Source organism: Lontra canadensis, unplaced genomic scaffold (assembly GCF_010015895.1).
Source record: "Lontra canadensis isolate GAN:19392208 unplaced genomic scaffold, GSC_riverotter_1.0 scaffold91, whole genome shotgun sequence".
NCBI lineage: Eukaryota > Metazoa > Chordata > Mammalia > Carnivora > Mustelidae > Lontra > Lontra canadensis.
Window position 1 is genome coordinate 4,336,531 of NW_022631085.1, and position 12,816 is coordinate 4,349,346.

General features: G+C 38.6%; 1 protein-coding gene across 5 annotated transcripts in view; it reads right to left on the reverse strand.

Moving 5' to 3' along the window:
* Positions 1-12,816, reverse strand: part of MRTFB (myocardin related transcription factor B) — a 254,690-nt gene that overhangs the window by 120,267 nt on the left and 121,607 nt on the right. For 4 of the 5 annotated variants that reach the window (XM_032836275.1, XM_032836272.1, XM_032836274.1 and 1 more), the window contains exon 2: positions 12,709-12,721. The exons of the other annotated variant lie outside the window; for it this stretch is intronic. The gene's annotated coding sequence lies outside the window, so the exon portion shown is untranslated. The remainder of the gene's footprint in view (positions 1-12,708; positions 12,722-12,816) is intronic. 5 annotated transcript variants of the gene reach the window in all.

Genomic DNA, 12,816 nt, shown 5'->3' on the forward strand with positions numbered 1-12,816 from the left:
TGTCTCTCTGTCAAATAAATTTTAAAAAATCTTAAAAAAAAAAAAAAAACACCTACTGTTGTCTTTTAACTTTCAGGCCAGCTTTGTAAGTGGATGATCCACTACCTTTATTACTTATTTACCTTTTCTGGTGGAATTTTTACTTTCATATATTCTCTTTTCTTTTCGTTCTTTCTTTTTTTTTTTTTTTTTAAAGATTTATGTATTTTAGAGAGGGGGTGGAAATCTTAAACAGGTTCTTCACTGGGTGTGGAGCCTGACACAGGGCTCAATCCCATGACCCTGAGATCACTACCTGAGCTGAAACCAAGAGTCAAACACTTAACTGTGCCACCCAGGTGTCCAACTTTCATATATTTTCTTATTAATTAGCGCCTTTCCTTCAGTGTTTAGAGAAGTCCCTTTAACATTTCTTATAAGGTTGGTTCAGTGGTGGTGAATCCCTTCAGGTTTTGCTTTTCTGGAATACTCTTAATCTCTCCTTCAATTATGAACGATAACCTTGCCAGGTAGAGAATTCTTGGTCAGCGGTTTTTTATTCTTTTCAGTACTTTGAATATGTCATGTCCCTCCCTTATGGCCTGTAGAGTTTCTGGTAAAAAACTCGTTGAAAGCCTTATGGGGTTTCCCCTGGTATGTAACAGTTGCTCTTCTCTTGCTGCTTTTAAGATTCTATCCTTAACTTTTTAGAGATTTATTTATTTGAGAGAGACAGAGAGAGAAAGCGTGTGCGGGTGGAGGGGAAGGGGAGGGGAAGAGAGAGAATCCTTAAGTAGACACCCTGCTGAGTGTGGCATCCAACCGGGGTGGGTGTGGGGAGGGGTGCTCAATCCCTAGGACCAGAGATCATGACCTGAGCTGAAATCAAGAGTTGGATGTTAACCAAATAAGTTATTTGAAGGTACCCCACTTCACATAATTTTTTTTTTAAGATTTATTTATTTATTTGACAGATAGATAACAAAAGTAGGCAGAGTGGCAAGCAGAGGGAGAGGGAGAAACAGGCTTCTCCTGAGCAGGGAGCTCAATATGGAATTCGATCCTAGGACCCTGGGATCATGACCCGAACCGAAGGCAGCCACTTGGCTGACTGAGCCACCCAGGCGCCCTCACATAATTTTTTTTAGCCTTCTCTCTCTTCTCCTTCTAGGACCCTTATAATGTGAATGTTAGTATGCATGAGGTTGTCCCAGAGATCCCTTAAGGTATCCTCACTTTTCACAATTCTTTTCTTCATTTTGCTGCTCTGTCTGGGTGTTTCCCATTTCTTTGTCTTCCAGCTCACGCAGTCCTACTTCTGTTTCATCCATGCTGCTGCTCAATCACTCTAGAGTGTTTTCTATTTCCGTTATAACTTCTGTTTGGTAGTTTCTTATATTTTCTATCTCTCTTTGTTGAAGTTCTCTCTGTGTTCCTTTACTCTTCTGATATCACTGAGCATCTTTACAACCATTACTCAGAACTTTTTATCAGATAGGCTGCTTATCTCTCTTTTATTAAGGTCTCTTTCTAGGGATTTGCCTTGTTCTTTGGTTTGGAACATACTCCTCTGGCTTCTCATTTTGCCTGTCTCTCTGTCTATATGTATTAGCCAAAACAAATACCTCCATGAGTCTTTTTATTTTTTTTTTTCATTTTTTTTTCAGTGTTCCAAAATTCATTGTTTATGCACCACACCCAGTGCTCCATACAGTATGTGCTCTCCATAGTACCCACCACCAGGCTCACCCTTCCCCATCCTCCTCCCCTCCAAAACCCTCAGTTTGTTTCTCAGAGTCCACAGTCTCTCACAGTACTTCTCCCCCTCCGATTTCCCCCAATTCACTTTTCTTTCCTTCTCCCAATGTCCTCTGTGTTATTCCTTATGCTCCACAAGTAAGTGAAACCATATGATAATTGATTCTTTCTGCTTGACTTATTTCACTCAGCATAATCTCCCCCAGTCCCGTCCATGTTGATACAGAAGTTGGGTGTTCTTTCCATCTTTCTGACGGAGGCATAATATTCTATCGTATATATGGACCACATCTTCTTTATCCATTCATCTGTTGAAGGGCATCTTGGTTCTTTCCACAGTTTGGCGACTGTGGCCATTGCTGCTATGAACATTGGGATACAGATGTTTCTTTTTACTTCATCTTCTTTTTACTGTATCTGTATCTTCCTCCCCGAGTTCTGAAAGCACGGTTTTGTGCCGAAGCTCTGTCATGTGACCCAGAAGCACAGTCTCCCCTGGATACCAGAACCAGGCACTCCATATGTGTCCCTTTACGGGTTGTGAGTGCCTGCCTTTGTTTTAGGGATGTGGTTGCTATGTGTGAAGGGTAGAACTCAGGGCACTCACCCGGCCTGCTTGTAGTTCAGCCACTGCTCAGGGAGGGAGGGGTTTGGGCCACTTGACTTTCCTAGTTGTGGCTTTGGTCTTTGTGTGGGGTGGGTTGGGGCTCAGGGCGTTAACCAAACCCTTTTGCGGCTGGGATGCTGAGCAGGATGGGTGGGGCGTGAGGCACTTGCCTTGCCCAGTTAAGACATGGGGTAGGGAAGAGCACACCCTCTGGTGCTAGCAGGCTAGAGAGAGGGCACCAAAAATAGAACCAGTCAGTTCAGTCACTGGCAAATTAGGATGAGATTGCAAAAATGGCATCCACCAGTATTTCTGTCCTCAGATAAAGTCCCTGCAGATTCCTGCCTCTCTAGCAGCTGCTTTAAAACTAGTTAAGTGGTTCTCCCTCACTTATGGTCTAGGTGCTTTTCAACCTGTTGCTTTTGTGCTGGATCTCAGAATGAATGTTTTTGCACAAAAGCCCTTTAAGAGCAGGATCTCCATTCCCTGTAGTTCTAGGATCCTTCTAGTATTAAGTTCCATTGATTTGCAGAACCAGATATTTTGGGGGCTTGTCATTCTGGTGCTTGCCCCAAGGGTTGGGGTGCCTGGTATGAGGCATAATCCTTTCATGCTTTGAGTGAGTGTTCTGCCCTTGGGGGTTCCCTCCTACTATGGGGTAACCCTGACTGGCTGTTCCTCCCACCCTTCATGATGCCTCTTTTGTCTTTTGTTGTGGAGGCTACTGTTTACCTAGCTCTCGGGGGCTTTTCAGAGGAAAATTATTCCCTATGTAGCTGTAAACCTGTTGTGTGTCTGGAAAGAGGGGAGTTTAGGATCTTCCTATGCTACTCTGAGCCCCTTATCACTGTGATCTCAGTTTGTATTTCCCTAATGAAGCTGAGGGTCTTTTAATGTGCTTATTTGCCATGTGTGTATCATCTTTGGTTAAGTACCTGATCAAATCTTTTGTTCCTTTTTAAAATATATTTAGTATTTATGGAATATATTTATTTTCTTATTATTGTTTTGAGAGCTCTTTATATATTCTGGACAAAAGTCCCTTATCAGATATACGATTTGCAAATATTCTCTCCCAGTCTATGGCTTATTTTTTTTTATTCTCTTAACAGTGTTTTATAAAAAGCACCTGTTTTTAATTTGATGAAGTCCAACCTGTCGATTTTTTTCTTTTCATGTTTTTAGTGTTGTACCTAAAAAACGTATGATTAATCTAAGGCCACAAAGATTATCTACCATGTTTTCTTCTAGATATTTCATAGTTTTGTGTTTTACATTTAAGTCTATGATCTGCTCTGAATTAATTTCTGTATATGCTGGGAGATATGAATTAAAGTTTTCTGTCTTTGGCATAAAGGTACATGACTGATCCAACACCATTTGTTGAAAAGGTTATCTTTTCTCTGTGGAGTTGCCTTTGCACCCTTATTGCAGACCAGCTGACTACATACATGTGGATCTACTTCTTGACTCTGTATTTAGTTCCCAGAAAAAAATGAGCCAGGAAAGAGAAAGTCCTAAATTCTGTGTATGAACTCGGCCCAAGTCTCTGATGATCCCCTAAATGATGCACATGCAAGGAGAATCCCAACAGCCCCGCTACGGGAAAAAAACCAACAAAACAAAACAAAACAAAAAACCAGAACTGAGATTTCACTTGCTGCTCACCACAGGAAAGGGAGTGTGCAAAAGTGAGTTCAGCAAAGTTAGTTGCTAAAATAAAACAGGACTGTTAAGAGGAAACCTCACAGAATGCAGAGTCTCCAACTGTCCATCCAGAATTCCATATTCAACAAAAATATCCTTTAATAATGAAGGCAAAATTGTCACCAGCAGGCACACACTACGAGAAGTGCTAAAAGAATTTCTTCAGGCTAAAGGGAAGGGATACCAGATAGGACCTTGGATCAGAGGAATGAAAAGCATTAGAAATGGTAAACATGTAGATAAAAACCAAAGACTTGTCTTTCCTCCTGCTTTCTTAACTATTACTATTCAAAGTAATATTTATAGCACTATGTCAAGGGGCCTATCATGTACATATTTATACTATATATGACAAGAGCATAAAAGATGGGGAAGGGTAACCATCACAACATTATTACATTTCTATACATTGTAAGAGAGGTGTGCAATCTTAACTCGAAGTCCACGGAGACGTTAAAGATATATATTGTAATTCCCACAGCAACCATTAAAAAACCATAGTTTTAACTCAAAAGCCAGTATGAAAATTAAAAAGGAACTCTAAAAATACTCAACTAACCTAAAAAAAAGTAACAGAGAAACAAAAAAAAAAAAAAGGGAGACAGAGAGATGGGACAAACAAGAACAAAGAGTAAAACAGTAGATCAAAATCTTACTTTATCAATGGTTACCTTAAATGTACATGGACTAAACATTATGATTAAAAGACAGAGACTGACAGAATGGATTTTAAAAGTCTAAAAATGTCATGCCTATAAATGACTTACTTTAAATATGAAGGCATAAATAGGATGGAAGTAAAGGGACAGAAAAAGGTCAGGCAAACAAGAAGCCTGAGGTTGAAATGACTACACTAACACCAAGGGAAAAAAATAAAGAAAGAAGGAAGGAAGGAAGGAAGGAAGGAAGGAAAAAAAGAAAGGAAGGAAGGAAGGAAGGAGGGAAGGAAGAAAGAAAGAAAACTAAAAAAGATGTGTTAGGTAGGTACACTTACATGTAAAATGACCTGTTTCACTACAGAATATTAAAACATAGCTCCTAGATTTTTTCAAAATATGAATTTCATTTCAAATTATTTACTCATATAAAATGAAATCTGTCCACAGTAAACTAATTCTAAGATACCAGTACCATATTGCCCTTATAACACTATGATGTACAAACTCTGAACATTAGCATTAATGATTTGAAAGATCCTTTATGCATTAGACTTTAAAATATTTTCATGCAGGATTATTTTTTCTTCATCTTGAAGAACTTCTTTCAACCTATTATTCCTTGACATTATGAGCACCTTAAACTCCCACACGTTCCCTCCAAATTAAGAAAATTATAAGCTAAGAAAATCTTTTACAAAATGTAGCAAAAGGAAAAGAAAAAGTGCTCAAAATTTTTAATTTAATATTCATGAACATTTTTGATTGAGTCTAGACTCTATCTAGTCCCACATTCTACTACCAAATTTGTAAGCTGTCACCCAATATCCACTTAACTGCCTGGTAATTTTCTTTTGAAACTGGAATGTAACATCAAACATAAAAGAACACTGTCCATCCAACAGCCTCTAATTGAGATGTTAAAGAAATGGCATTAGAATGAATTCTTTTACTGGGTCATAATTTAGTTATGAAAGTAAAGCAATCATTTAGCTTTAACTAGGGAAAGTGTGATAAAATACTAACTTGTCTATAACTGACAGAATGAATGAATACGGAGTTAATACCCTACACACCCATATGGCAAAAGGAAACTAACCCAACAATTATCCAGCACCAGGTCAAAGCACAACATAGCACTAGTAAGATCAACTTGGAATATAGCTCTTCTTCTCAAAAAACAAACCTCTTCATTGTCAGATACGACATCAGAGACAGAAAACAAAAATACCTCAGAATGAGAGTCTTCTTGTTCATCTATTAATTCATTCATATCTTTTTTTCTGAATGGAGAAGTCAAGATAGCACCAATAATAACCTTGTATTTTAAAAGATGCTGGGCTCTTGGGCTAAGGTAGTCTCAAAATCAGTGCTAATTATCTATTTTGAACTGAGTGGAGTACTGAGCCAAATCTCTTTCCACTGTACCTAACTGTTCCTAATGACTAATGCACAAGAAATATTAGTAAGTAAAGGGTATATAATCAATGCTATATAAAGGAAACTAAATAATAAGAGTCCAAAGAATATCAATATCAAAATTAATACATTTAATATAAAATCAGCCAAATGCAGAGACAGAATATCCAAATAAACTCAATAAAAAATGATTCAGCAACACTACAACTGTTGTCCCTGCCCTTTCAAGCTCTCCTGAATTATAAACATTAGGAAAACACCTGGCTAACAGCCAGTAAAAACAAATCTCTAAATTCAGACAAGATAAAACTTGAATCAGGAAGTTCAAAGACAATGTTAATCACATACACAAAGTAATTTCCTACATCAGAAGCAGATTTACTATTAAGTCCCGTGATCAAACAAGTTGAAAATTTCAAATCAAATGCACTTTTGAGAAACAGAATTTGGGGTGGGATCAGTGCTGGGGTACTTTGTATCACCTATTCTTGCTCCAAAGCTCCTGGAGGTAATTTGTTAAATAACTAATGTTAGAATTCAAAATTCATTTGCTTCTTTAAGAACTCCTGCCAACTGTATATATGACAATACTTCCTTAATAATATATTGCTACTTCTATATTGTCTTCTAAATGAAATTGCTTAAGGATATCAGGAATTCAGAGTTTATATTATATAAACAATATTCACCCCCCAGTTTCTAACTGGGAGAAAAACTGATGAAGGAAATACTTTATCCAATCTGTTCATACTCACTTTAACAATTAAGATGGAACCAGAAAATGAGAGTTCAAAAACTGCACATTTCTATACAAACATTACTTCACTACACACTACTCTGATGAACTCTTACTATGAAAGGTGTTTTTGTTCCTAATTTTTTTTTCTAATTTAATTCCTGGTTTGATTACTTGAATGCTCTTATATTTAAAAAGACTGTATAAATTCTAGACTAACATATTTTATGTGAAAGTTACCTTAGAACTGACGTCTAGTGTAAGTACTTCTTTTTTTTTTTTTAAAGATACAGAGATCACAAGTAGGCAGAGAGGCAGACAGAGAGAGAGAGGAGGAAGCAGGCTCCCTGCTGAGCAGAGAGCCCGTTGCGGGACTCCATCCCAGGACTCTGAGATCATGACCTGAGCCAAAGGCAGTGGCTTAACCCCTGAGCCACCCAGGCGCCCCAAGTGTAAGTACTTCTTAACGTTCCTCACAATGTGATAATTCCTTTGAGGGACTTAAAAAAAAGATCCTGGGAGGGGCGGGAAAGGGAAGATCTCCAGAGATTTTGACAAAACTAGTCTTCGACAGAGTTATTCTAATGTGCAGCCAGTGCTGAGACTCACTGATCCAGTGGAGCCCCTTAAAGAGAGAATAAATCATTTGGCCAATGAGAGGGAAGAGAGGTCGGGAGGGAATTAGTACAGCAGGTGTGAAAACTGAGACTATAAGTAGGTAGAACAAGATCCTGAAGATCTGAACATCTAACTGCATTTGGATAAGTCAGGAAAGTCTTCAAGGATGAATAGGAGTTTGCAGGCGCAGACTTTTTCTCATCACACGCGGACGGTGCTACTGCAGAACGGGCAGGCCGGGGAGTGGCGGAAGATGAGTCTGGCGTGGTAAGTCAGAGCACAGCTGCGAAGGAATGTGCACCGTAAGGGACAGTGATATGAACAGACTTGTAGTTTACAAAGATAATTCTGGCAGAGGCTGGTAACTGATAAAATCTCATGCTGAAATGCAGAGGGACGAGGTTAAGACTGTGGAAATGCAGAACGGGCAATAGGTTCCAATAATATTTAAGTGGCAAAATGTCAAGGCCTGATGACTGCCTTGTTCGAAAGGTAAATAACGAGCTGAGGGTGGCTGAGATTTCCAGATGTGGGCGGACAGAAAAGCTGGTGGTATCATTCGATAAGGCAGGGATGAGCAGTGGTGAAGAGCGTTCACTCTGGGAAGCGACAGGCTCCTAGGAGGGAACCTGGGAATGGGGGGCCGGGGGCGGCGGGGGGGCACTAGAGAGATAGCTATTGGAATTTAGGTAAAGCAATTAACTTCTCAGGGATCCCGTTTCCTCACTTATAAATGACAAACAAGTAGAAGAAAATGGAAGAATATTTCCATGTCTGCTCCTCTTGGCATTAAGTTTATGCGAGGCTTTCCTTAATTTTACTCTAATGCCTTTTCTGTTGGCAGGCAGCATTCTCATTTTACAGATGAGAAAACCCAAGCTTGGAAAGATAAAGCAACTGTGAGAGACCAGGGTCAAAGCCAGGATTTCACCTTCAAAGACCATATTCCTTCCCCCGTAACGTGACATTTATGTGCCAAACGTGAGTCAGAGCAAGTAACTGAAAGGGGAGGGGGGTTGCTGAGGAAGAGGGAGATGGAGCTGTCAGAACCAATCTTCAGCGAGCACACTAAAGGCCCAGGGCATTAGGCACTGTGCTGGGCACTGGGGTTCCAACGACAACTCGGTCAGAACCCCTGCAGCTCCTAAAGGTAAAGACCTCGTCAATCGGGCAGTTACAACTCGACATTAGCATTGGGCAGGAGCCGGCGAAGCAGGCCTGCTTTGTGGCCCTTCAGTGAACCCTGAGGGCGTAACTGGAATTGAACTCCAGACCGGAAGAAAACGAAATCGACAGCCGTGGATGTACTGCACAGAAACATGGCGTGCTTCTGACAGCAGCTTACAGTTCTTCCAAATCAGCAACTTTCCTGAGTATGGTTTTCGTTTGTAGCAGTTGGATTTTTATGCGTAGTCATTAAATACACAGCGAAAAGGTACTATAAATATACCAAAAACGGACAATACGCTGTATAGAAAAAATTATGTAACTGCTTTCCTATGCTTGAGGTGGCTCTTACAGCTCAAGATATGTCGACGGGAGATTTATTTTTTAACTTGTTTACAGAAGATTTGTTCCAACTGAACATAACACAGAGCAAACTATATCCTTAACAGCCTCCAAAAATGATGCATTCTTAAGTACTGTAACTAATACTTAAGTAAACACTGTTTCTGAAATATTCATTTTGACACACTTATAAATCAAAATTTGAATTAGCAGAAGTTTAAAACACACGTGGCTTTTAATTACTATATAAAAAGACATAAAGAGCTAGAAAATATTGTGCTCCAAGGCAAATGGCCAAAATGTCTTTTTTTTTTTTTTAAAGCTTGAACAACTTCATTTCTCAAGTTTATTCAAAATGAATGATTCTCAGAGAATAAGAACTGATTGGAAGATTAATTTTAAACTGAGATGATTTCCACACTTAGCAAATACTGGGTTAAAAACAAATTCTAATTTTGTTGACTCATAAATTAGCATTTGATTTACATGTTACAAAGTAAATATTTGTAAACAGACTAAACAAATGTCTTATTTAACAGATAAAAAAAGATACTGTACTCCTACTTCCAGGTTCTATAAGGCAGAGAGGGAAAGAGGAAGGGAAAAGGAAGAAAGAGGGAAGTCTCTTCTATTTTCTAGCTCTTTATTCTTTGTGATACTAGGAATCAGTAGAATTTAAATTTAAACAAGGTGTTTTACTAAACTGAGAAGTATCACAAACACACACAAAAAGCTAAAGTTTAATTTACCTGCCTAAGATCTCATGGCTAGTTAAGTAGCAGATGGGACCAGGTAGCTAGTTACCAGGTAGGTAGTTGGTAAACTGAAAAGACTCAGTTAAAAGAGGAGTTGTTTTAGAGGACAAACTGATGGTTGCCAGGGTTTGCCAGAGGGTAGAGGCTTCCAGTTCTAGAATGATTAAACCACAGGGATGAAAGGCCCAGCATCAGAAATATAGCCGATAATAGTAACTGCACTGTACGGTGACAAGACAGCCGTCCTTGCAATGAGCCTAGAGTTGTTGCCCAGAGCGTAGAACTGCTGAAATGCTATGTTAGACACCTGAAACTCGTGTAACAACACTGTATATCAGCTATACTCAAACATTCTTTTAAACAAGAGGAGTCATTAAGGATAATACACGTAAATCTTGACATGTTTTCTTTTAAAATCAGAATCTGTAAATGTCCTCTGGTTTTGCCAGTCTTCCACTACCGGGTCAAGGCCTTCTCTTTCCACATGTATCAGCTGTCTGGCATAAACCACCACGGTCTATGATTTTGAGATTCAATTTTTTATAAAGTGGAACAAAAATTTAAAGGATTTTAAATAAAGAACTATATTTTTACAATTTTTAATCCGATTTTTCCATTTCTCTCACACACCTGATTCAATAGTATTAAGTAAATGACTTGGTGTTTCCAAATATTTAACTTTTTTTGCACTCGTACTTCATCACTTTATGTAACATTTAGTTAAACTATGTAATTATGATTACTCCTGCTACTGGCATAAACGGATTTGGGAATAAACACAGCTGATTTTTGGTTAGCATACAACTTCATCAGTGAGAACAGAAATGCATACCAGACTTCAGTGTCACCTCCTGTCCCCAAGACAAAGGGCCTGGAGAAGGTCGGTAAACCAGCAAACTGGACCAGCGGAGAAGAGATAAAAGAAGTTCTACCACAAAGCATTTTAAAGATTTATGTTGATGCCAAAGGCATCTCAAGTTAGAAACTTGGGCCTTTTTAAGTTTCCTCATGTTTGTTAATACAAATTACAACTTAGATATTACTTTGTAATCGTCTAACTTTATGCAAAATATGTTAATACTGTACTTTGAGACAAATGTTCAGAGTACATGCCAAATGAAAGTTCATATTCAGAGTACCATTAACAGCACCCTAGCAACTCCACGACTATAACTCAGTTTCTACTGCCACTGTTAAATCGGAAATCTATTCTCATTTTATCACAGTCCTTCAGAATACTTGTGAATTCTTCTCTACATTAAATACACTTTGGCACTGGGGCGCCTGGGTGGCTCAGTGGGTTAAAGCCTCTGCCTTTGGCTCAGGTCATGATCCCGGGGTCCTGGGATCAAACCCCGCATCGGGCTCTCTGCTCAGCAGGGAGCCTGCTTCCCTCCCTCTCTTTCTGCCTGCCTCTGCCTACTTGTGATCTCTGTCTGTCAAATAAATAAATAAAATCTTTAAAAAAATAAAATAAATACACTTTGGCACATATCATAAAAGAACAATTTCAATCATCTGTGAAAATTTTATTAGTTTTACGACAGTAGTGGACAAGGAGTTTGGAGTTTTTCTCAACTAATTGAGATAAAATTCACATTCCATGAAAGTCAGTGATTTTTAGTATATTCACAAGGCATGCAACTCTCACTAATTCCAGGACATTTTTACCACACTTAAATCCCACGTGCATCAGCAATCATCTCCTTGTCTCCTCTCCCTGCAGCTCCTGGCAACCACTCATCTACTTTCTCTCTCTATGGATTTGCCTATTCTAGACATTTCATATAGAGTATGAGGCCTCTGTGGGGAGCTCCTCTCACTTAACATAATGTTCTCAAAGATTCAGCCATGCTGTACCAGGTGTCAGTATTTGTTTCCTTTTTCGAGATAAGTAATATTCCATTATATGGATTTACCACATTTTGCTTATCCATTCATCAGTGATGGACTCGATTGTTTCCACTTTCTGGCTGTGATGAGTAATGTTGCTATGAACCTCATGTTCAAGTTTTGTGTGAACATGTTTTCAATTCTCCTGGGTACATACATAGGAGTGGAATTACCATATAGTACCTGTACGCCTAACTATTTGAAGAACAATACACAAATGTCCACATCCACAGGGATACACAGCATGCATCATTTTACATCCTCCCCTCCAGCAAAATAGAAGGGTTCTAATTTTTCCAAATCCTTTTCTTTTTGGGGGGGTTAATCATAGCTATTTCAGTGGAGATGAACTGGTACCTCATTGTTGTTTTGATCTGCATTTCTCTAATGACTAATGATGTTGAGCACCTATTCATGTGCTTATTGGCTATTTACGTATTTTCTCTGGAAAAAATGCCCATTTAAAAGTTGGGTCATTGGTCTTTTTTGTGTTAGTTGGAATAGTTGCGAGGAGTTGTCACACAGTGCTGGTGAGAATGTAAAATGATAGAGCTACTTTGGAAAGCAATTTGGTATTTTCTTAAAGTGCTAAATGTAATTTTACCCTGTGATCCAGCAATTCCACTCCCAGGTATCTAGCAAGAGAAATGAAAATGTGTATCCACACAAAGATACACACAAGCAAATATTCATAGCAGCATTATTCCTAATAGTCCCAAGCTATAAACAATTTAAATGACCATCAACTAGTTAATGAAATTAGCAAAAAGTGGTATATCTTAATGGAATATTATTTAACAACAAAAAGGAAAGAAATACTGACACAACATGGAAGAAACTAAAATACATTACGCTCAGTAAAAGAAGCCAGACACCAAAGACCTCATATCGTATGATTCCATTTACATGAGATTTCCAGAAAAAGCATAGCAGAAAGCCTTCATGACTGAAAACAGTGGTCTTCTGAGGCTGGGGTGGAAACCAAGATTACATGTACATGGGATGGCTACTAGGTTTCTTGTTGGTGTGATGAAAATGTTGTAACAGTAGATTGTAGCGAAGGCTGCCTACCTCAGTAAATTTACTAAAAATCACTGAACTTTACACTTTTAAATAAGTAAAACTTCAGGTATATAAATGGCACCTCAGTAAGGTCGCTTTAAAAAAAAATATGATCTG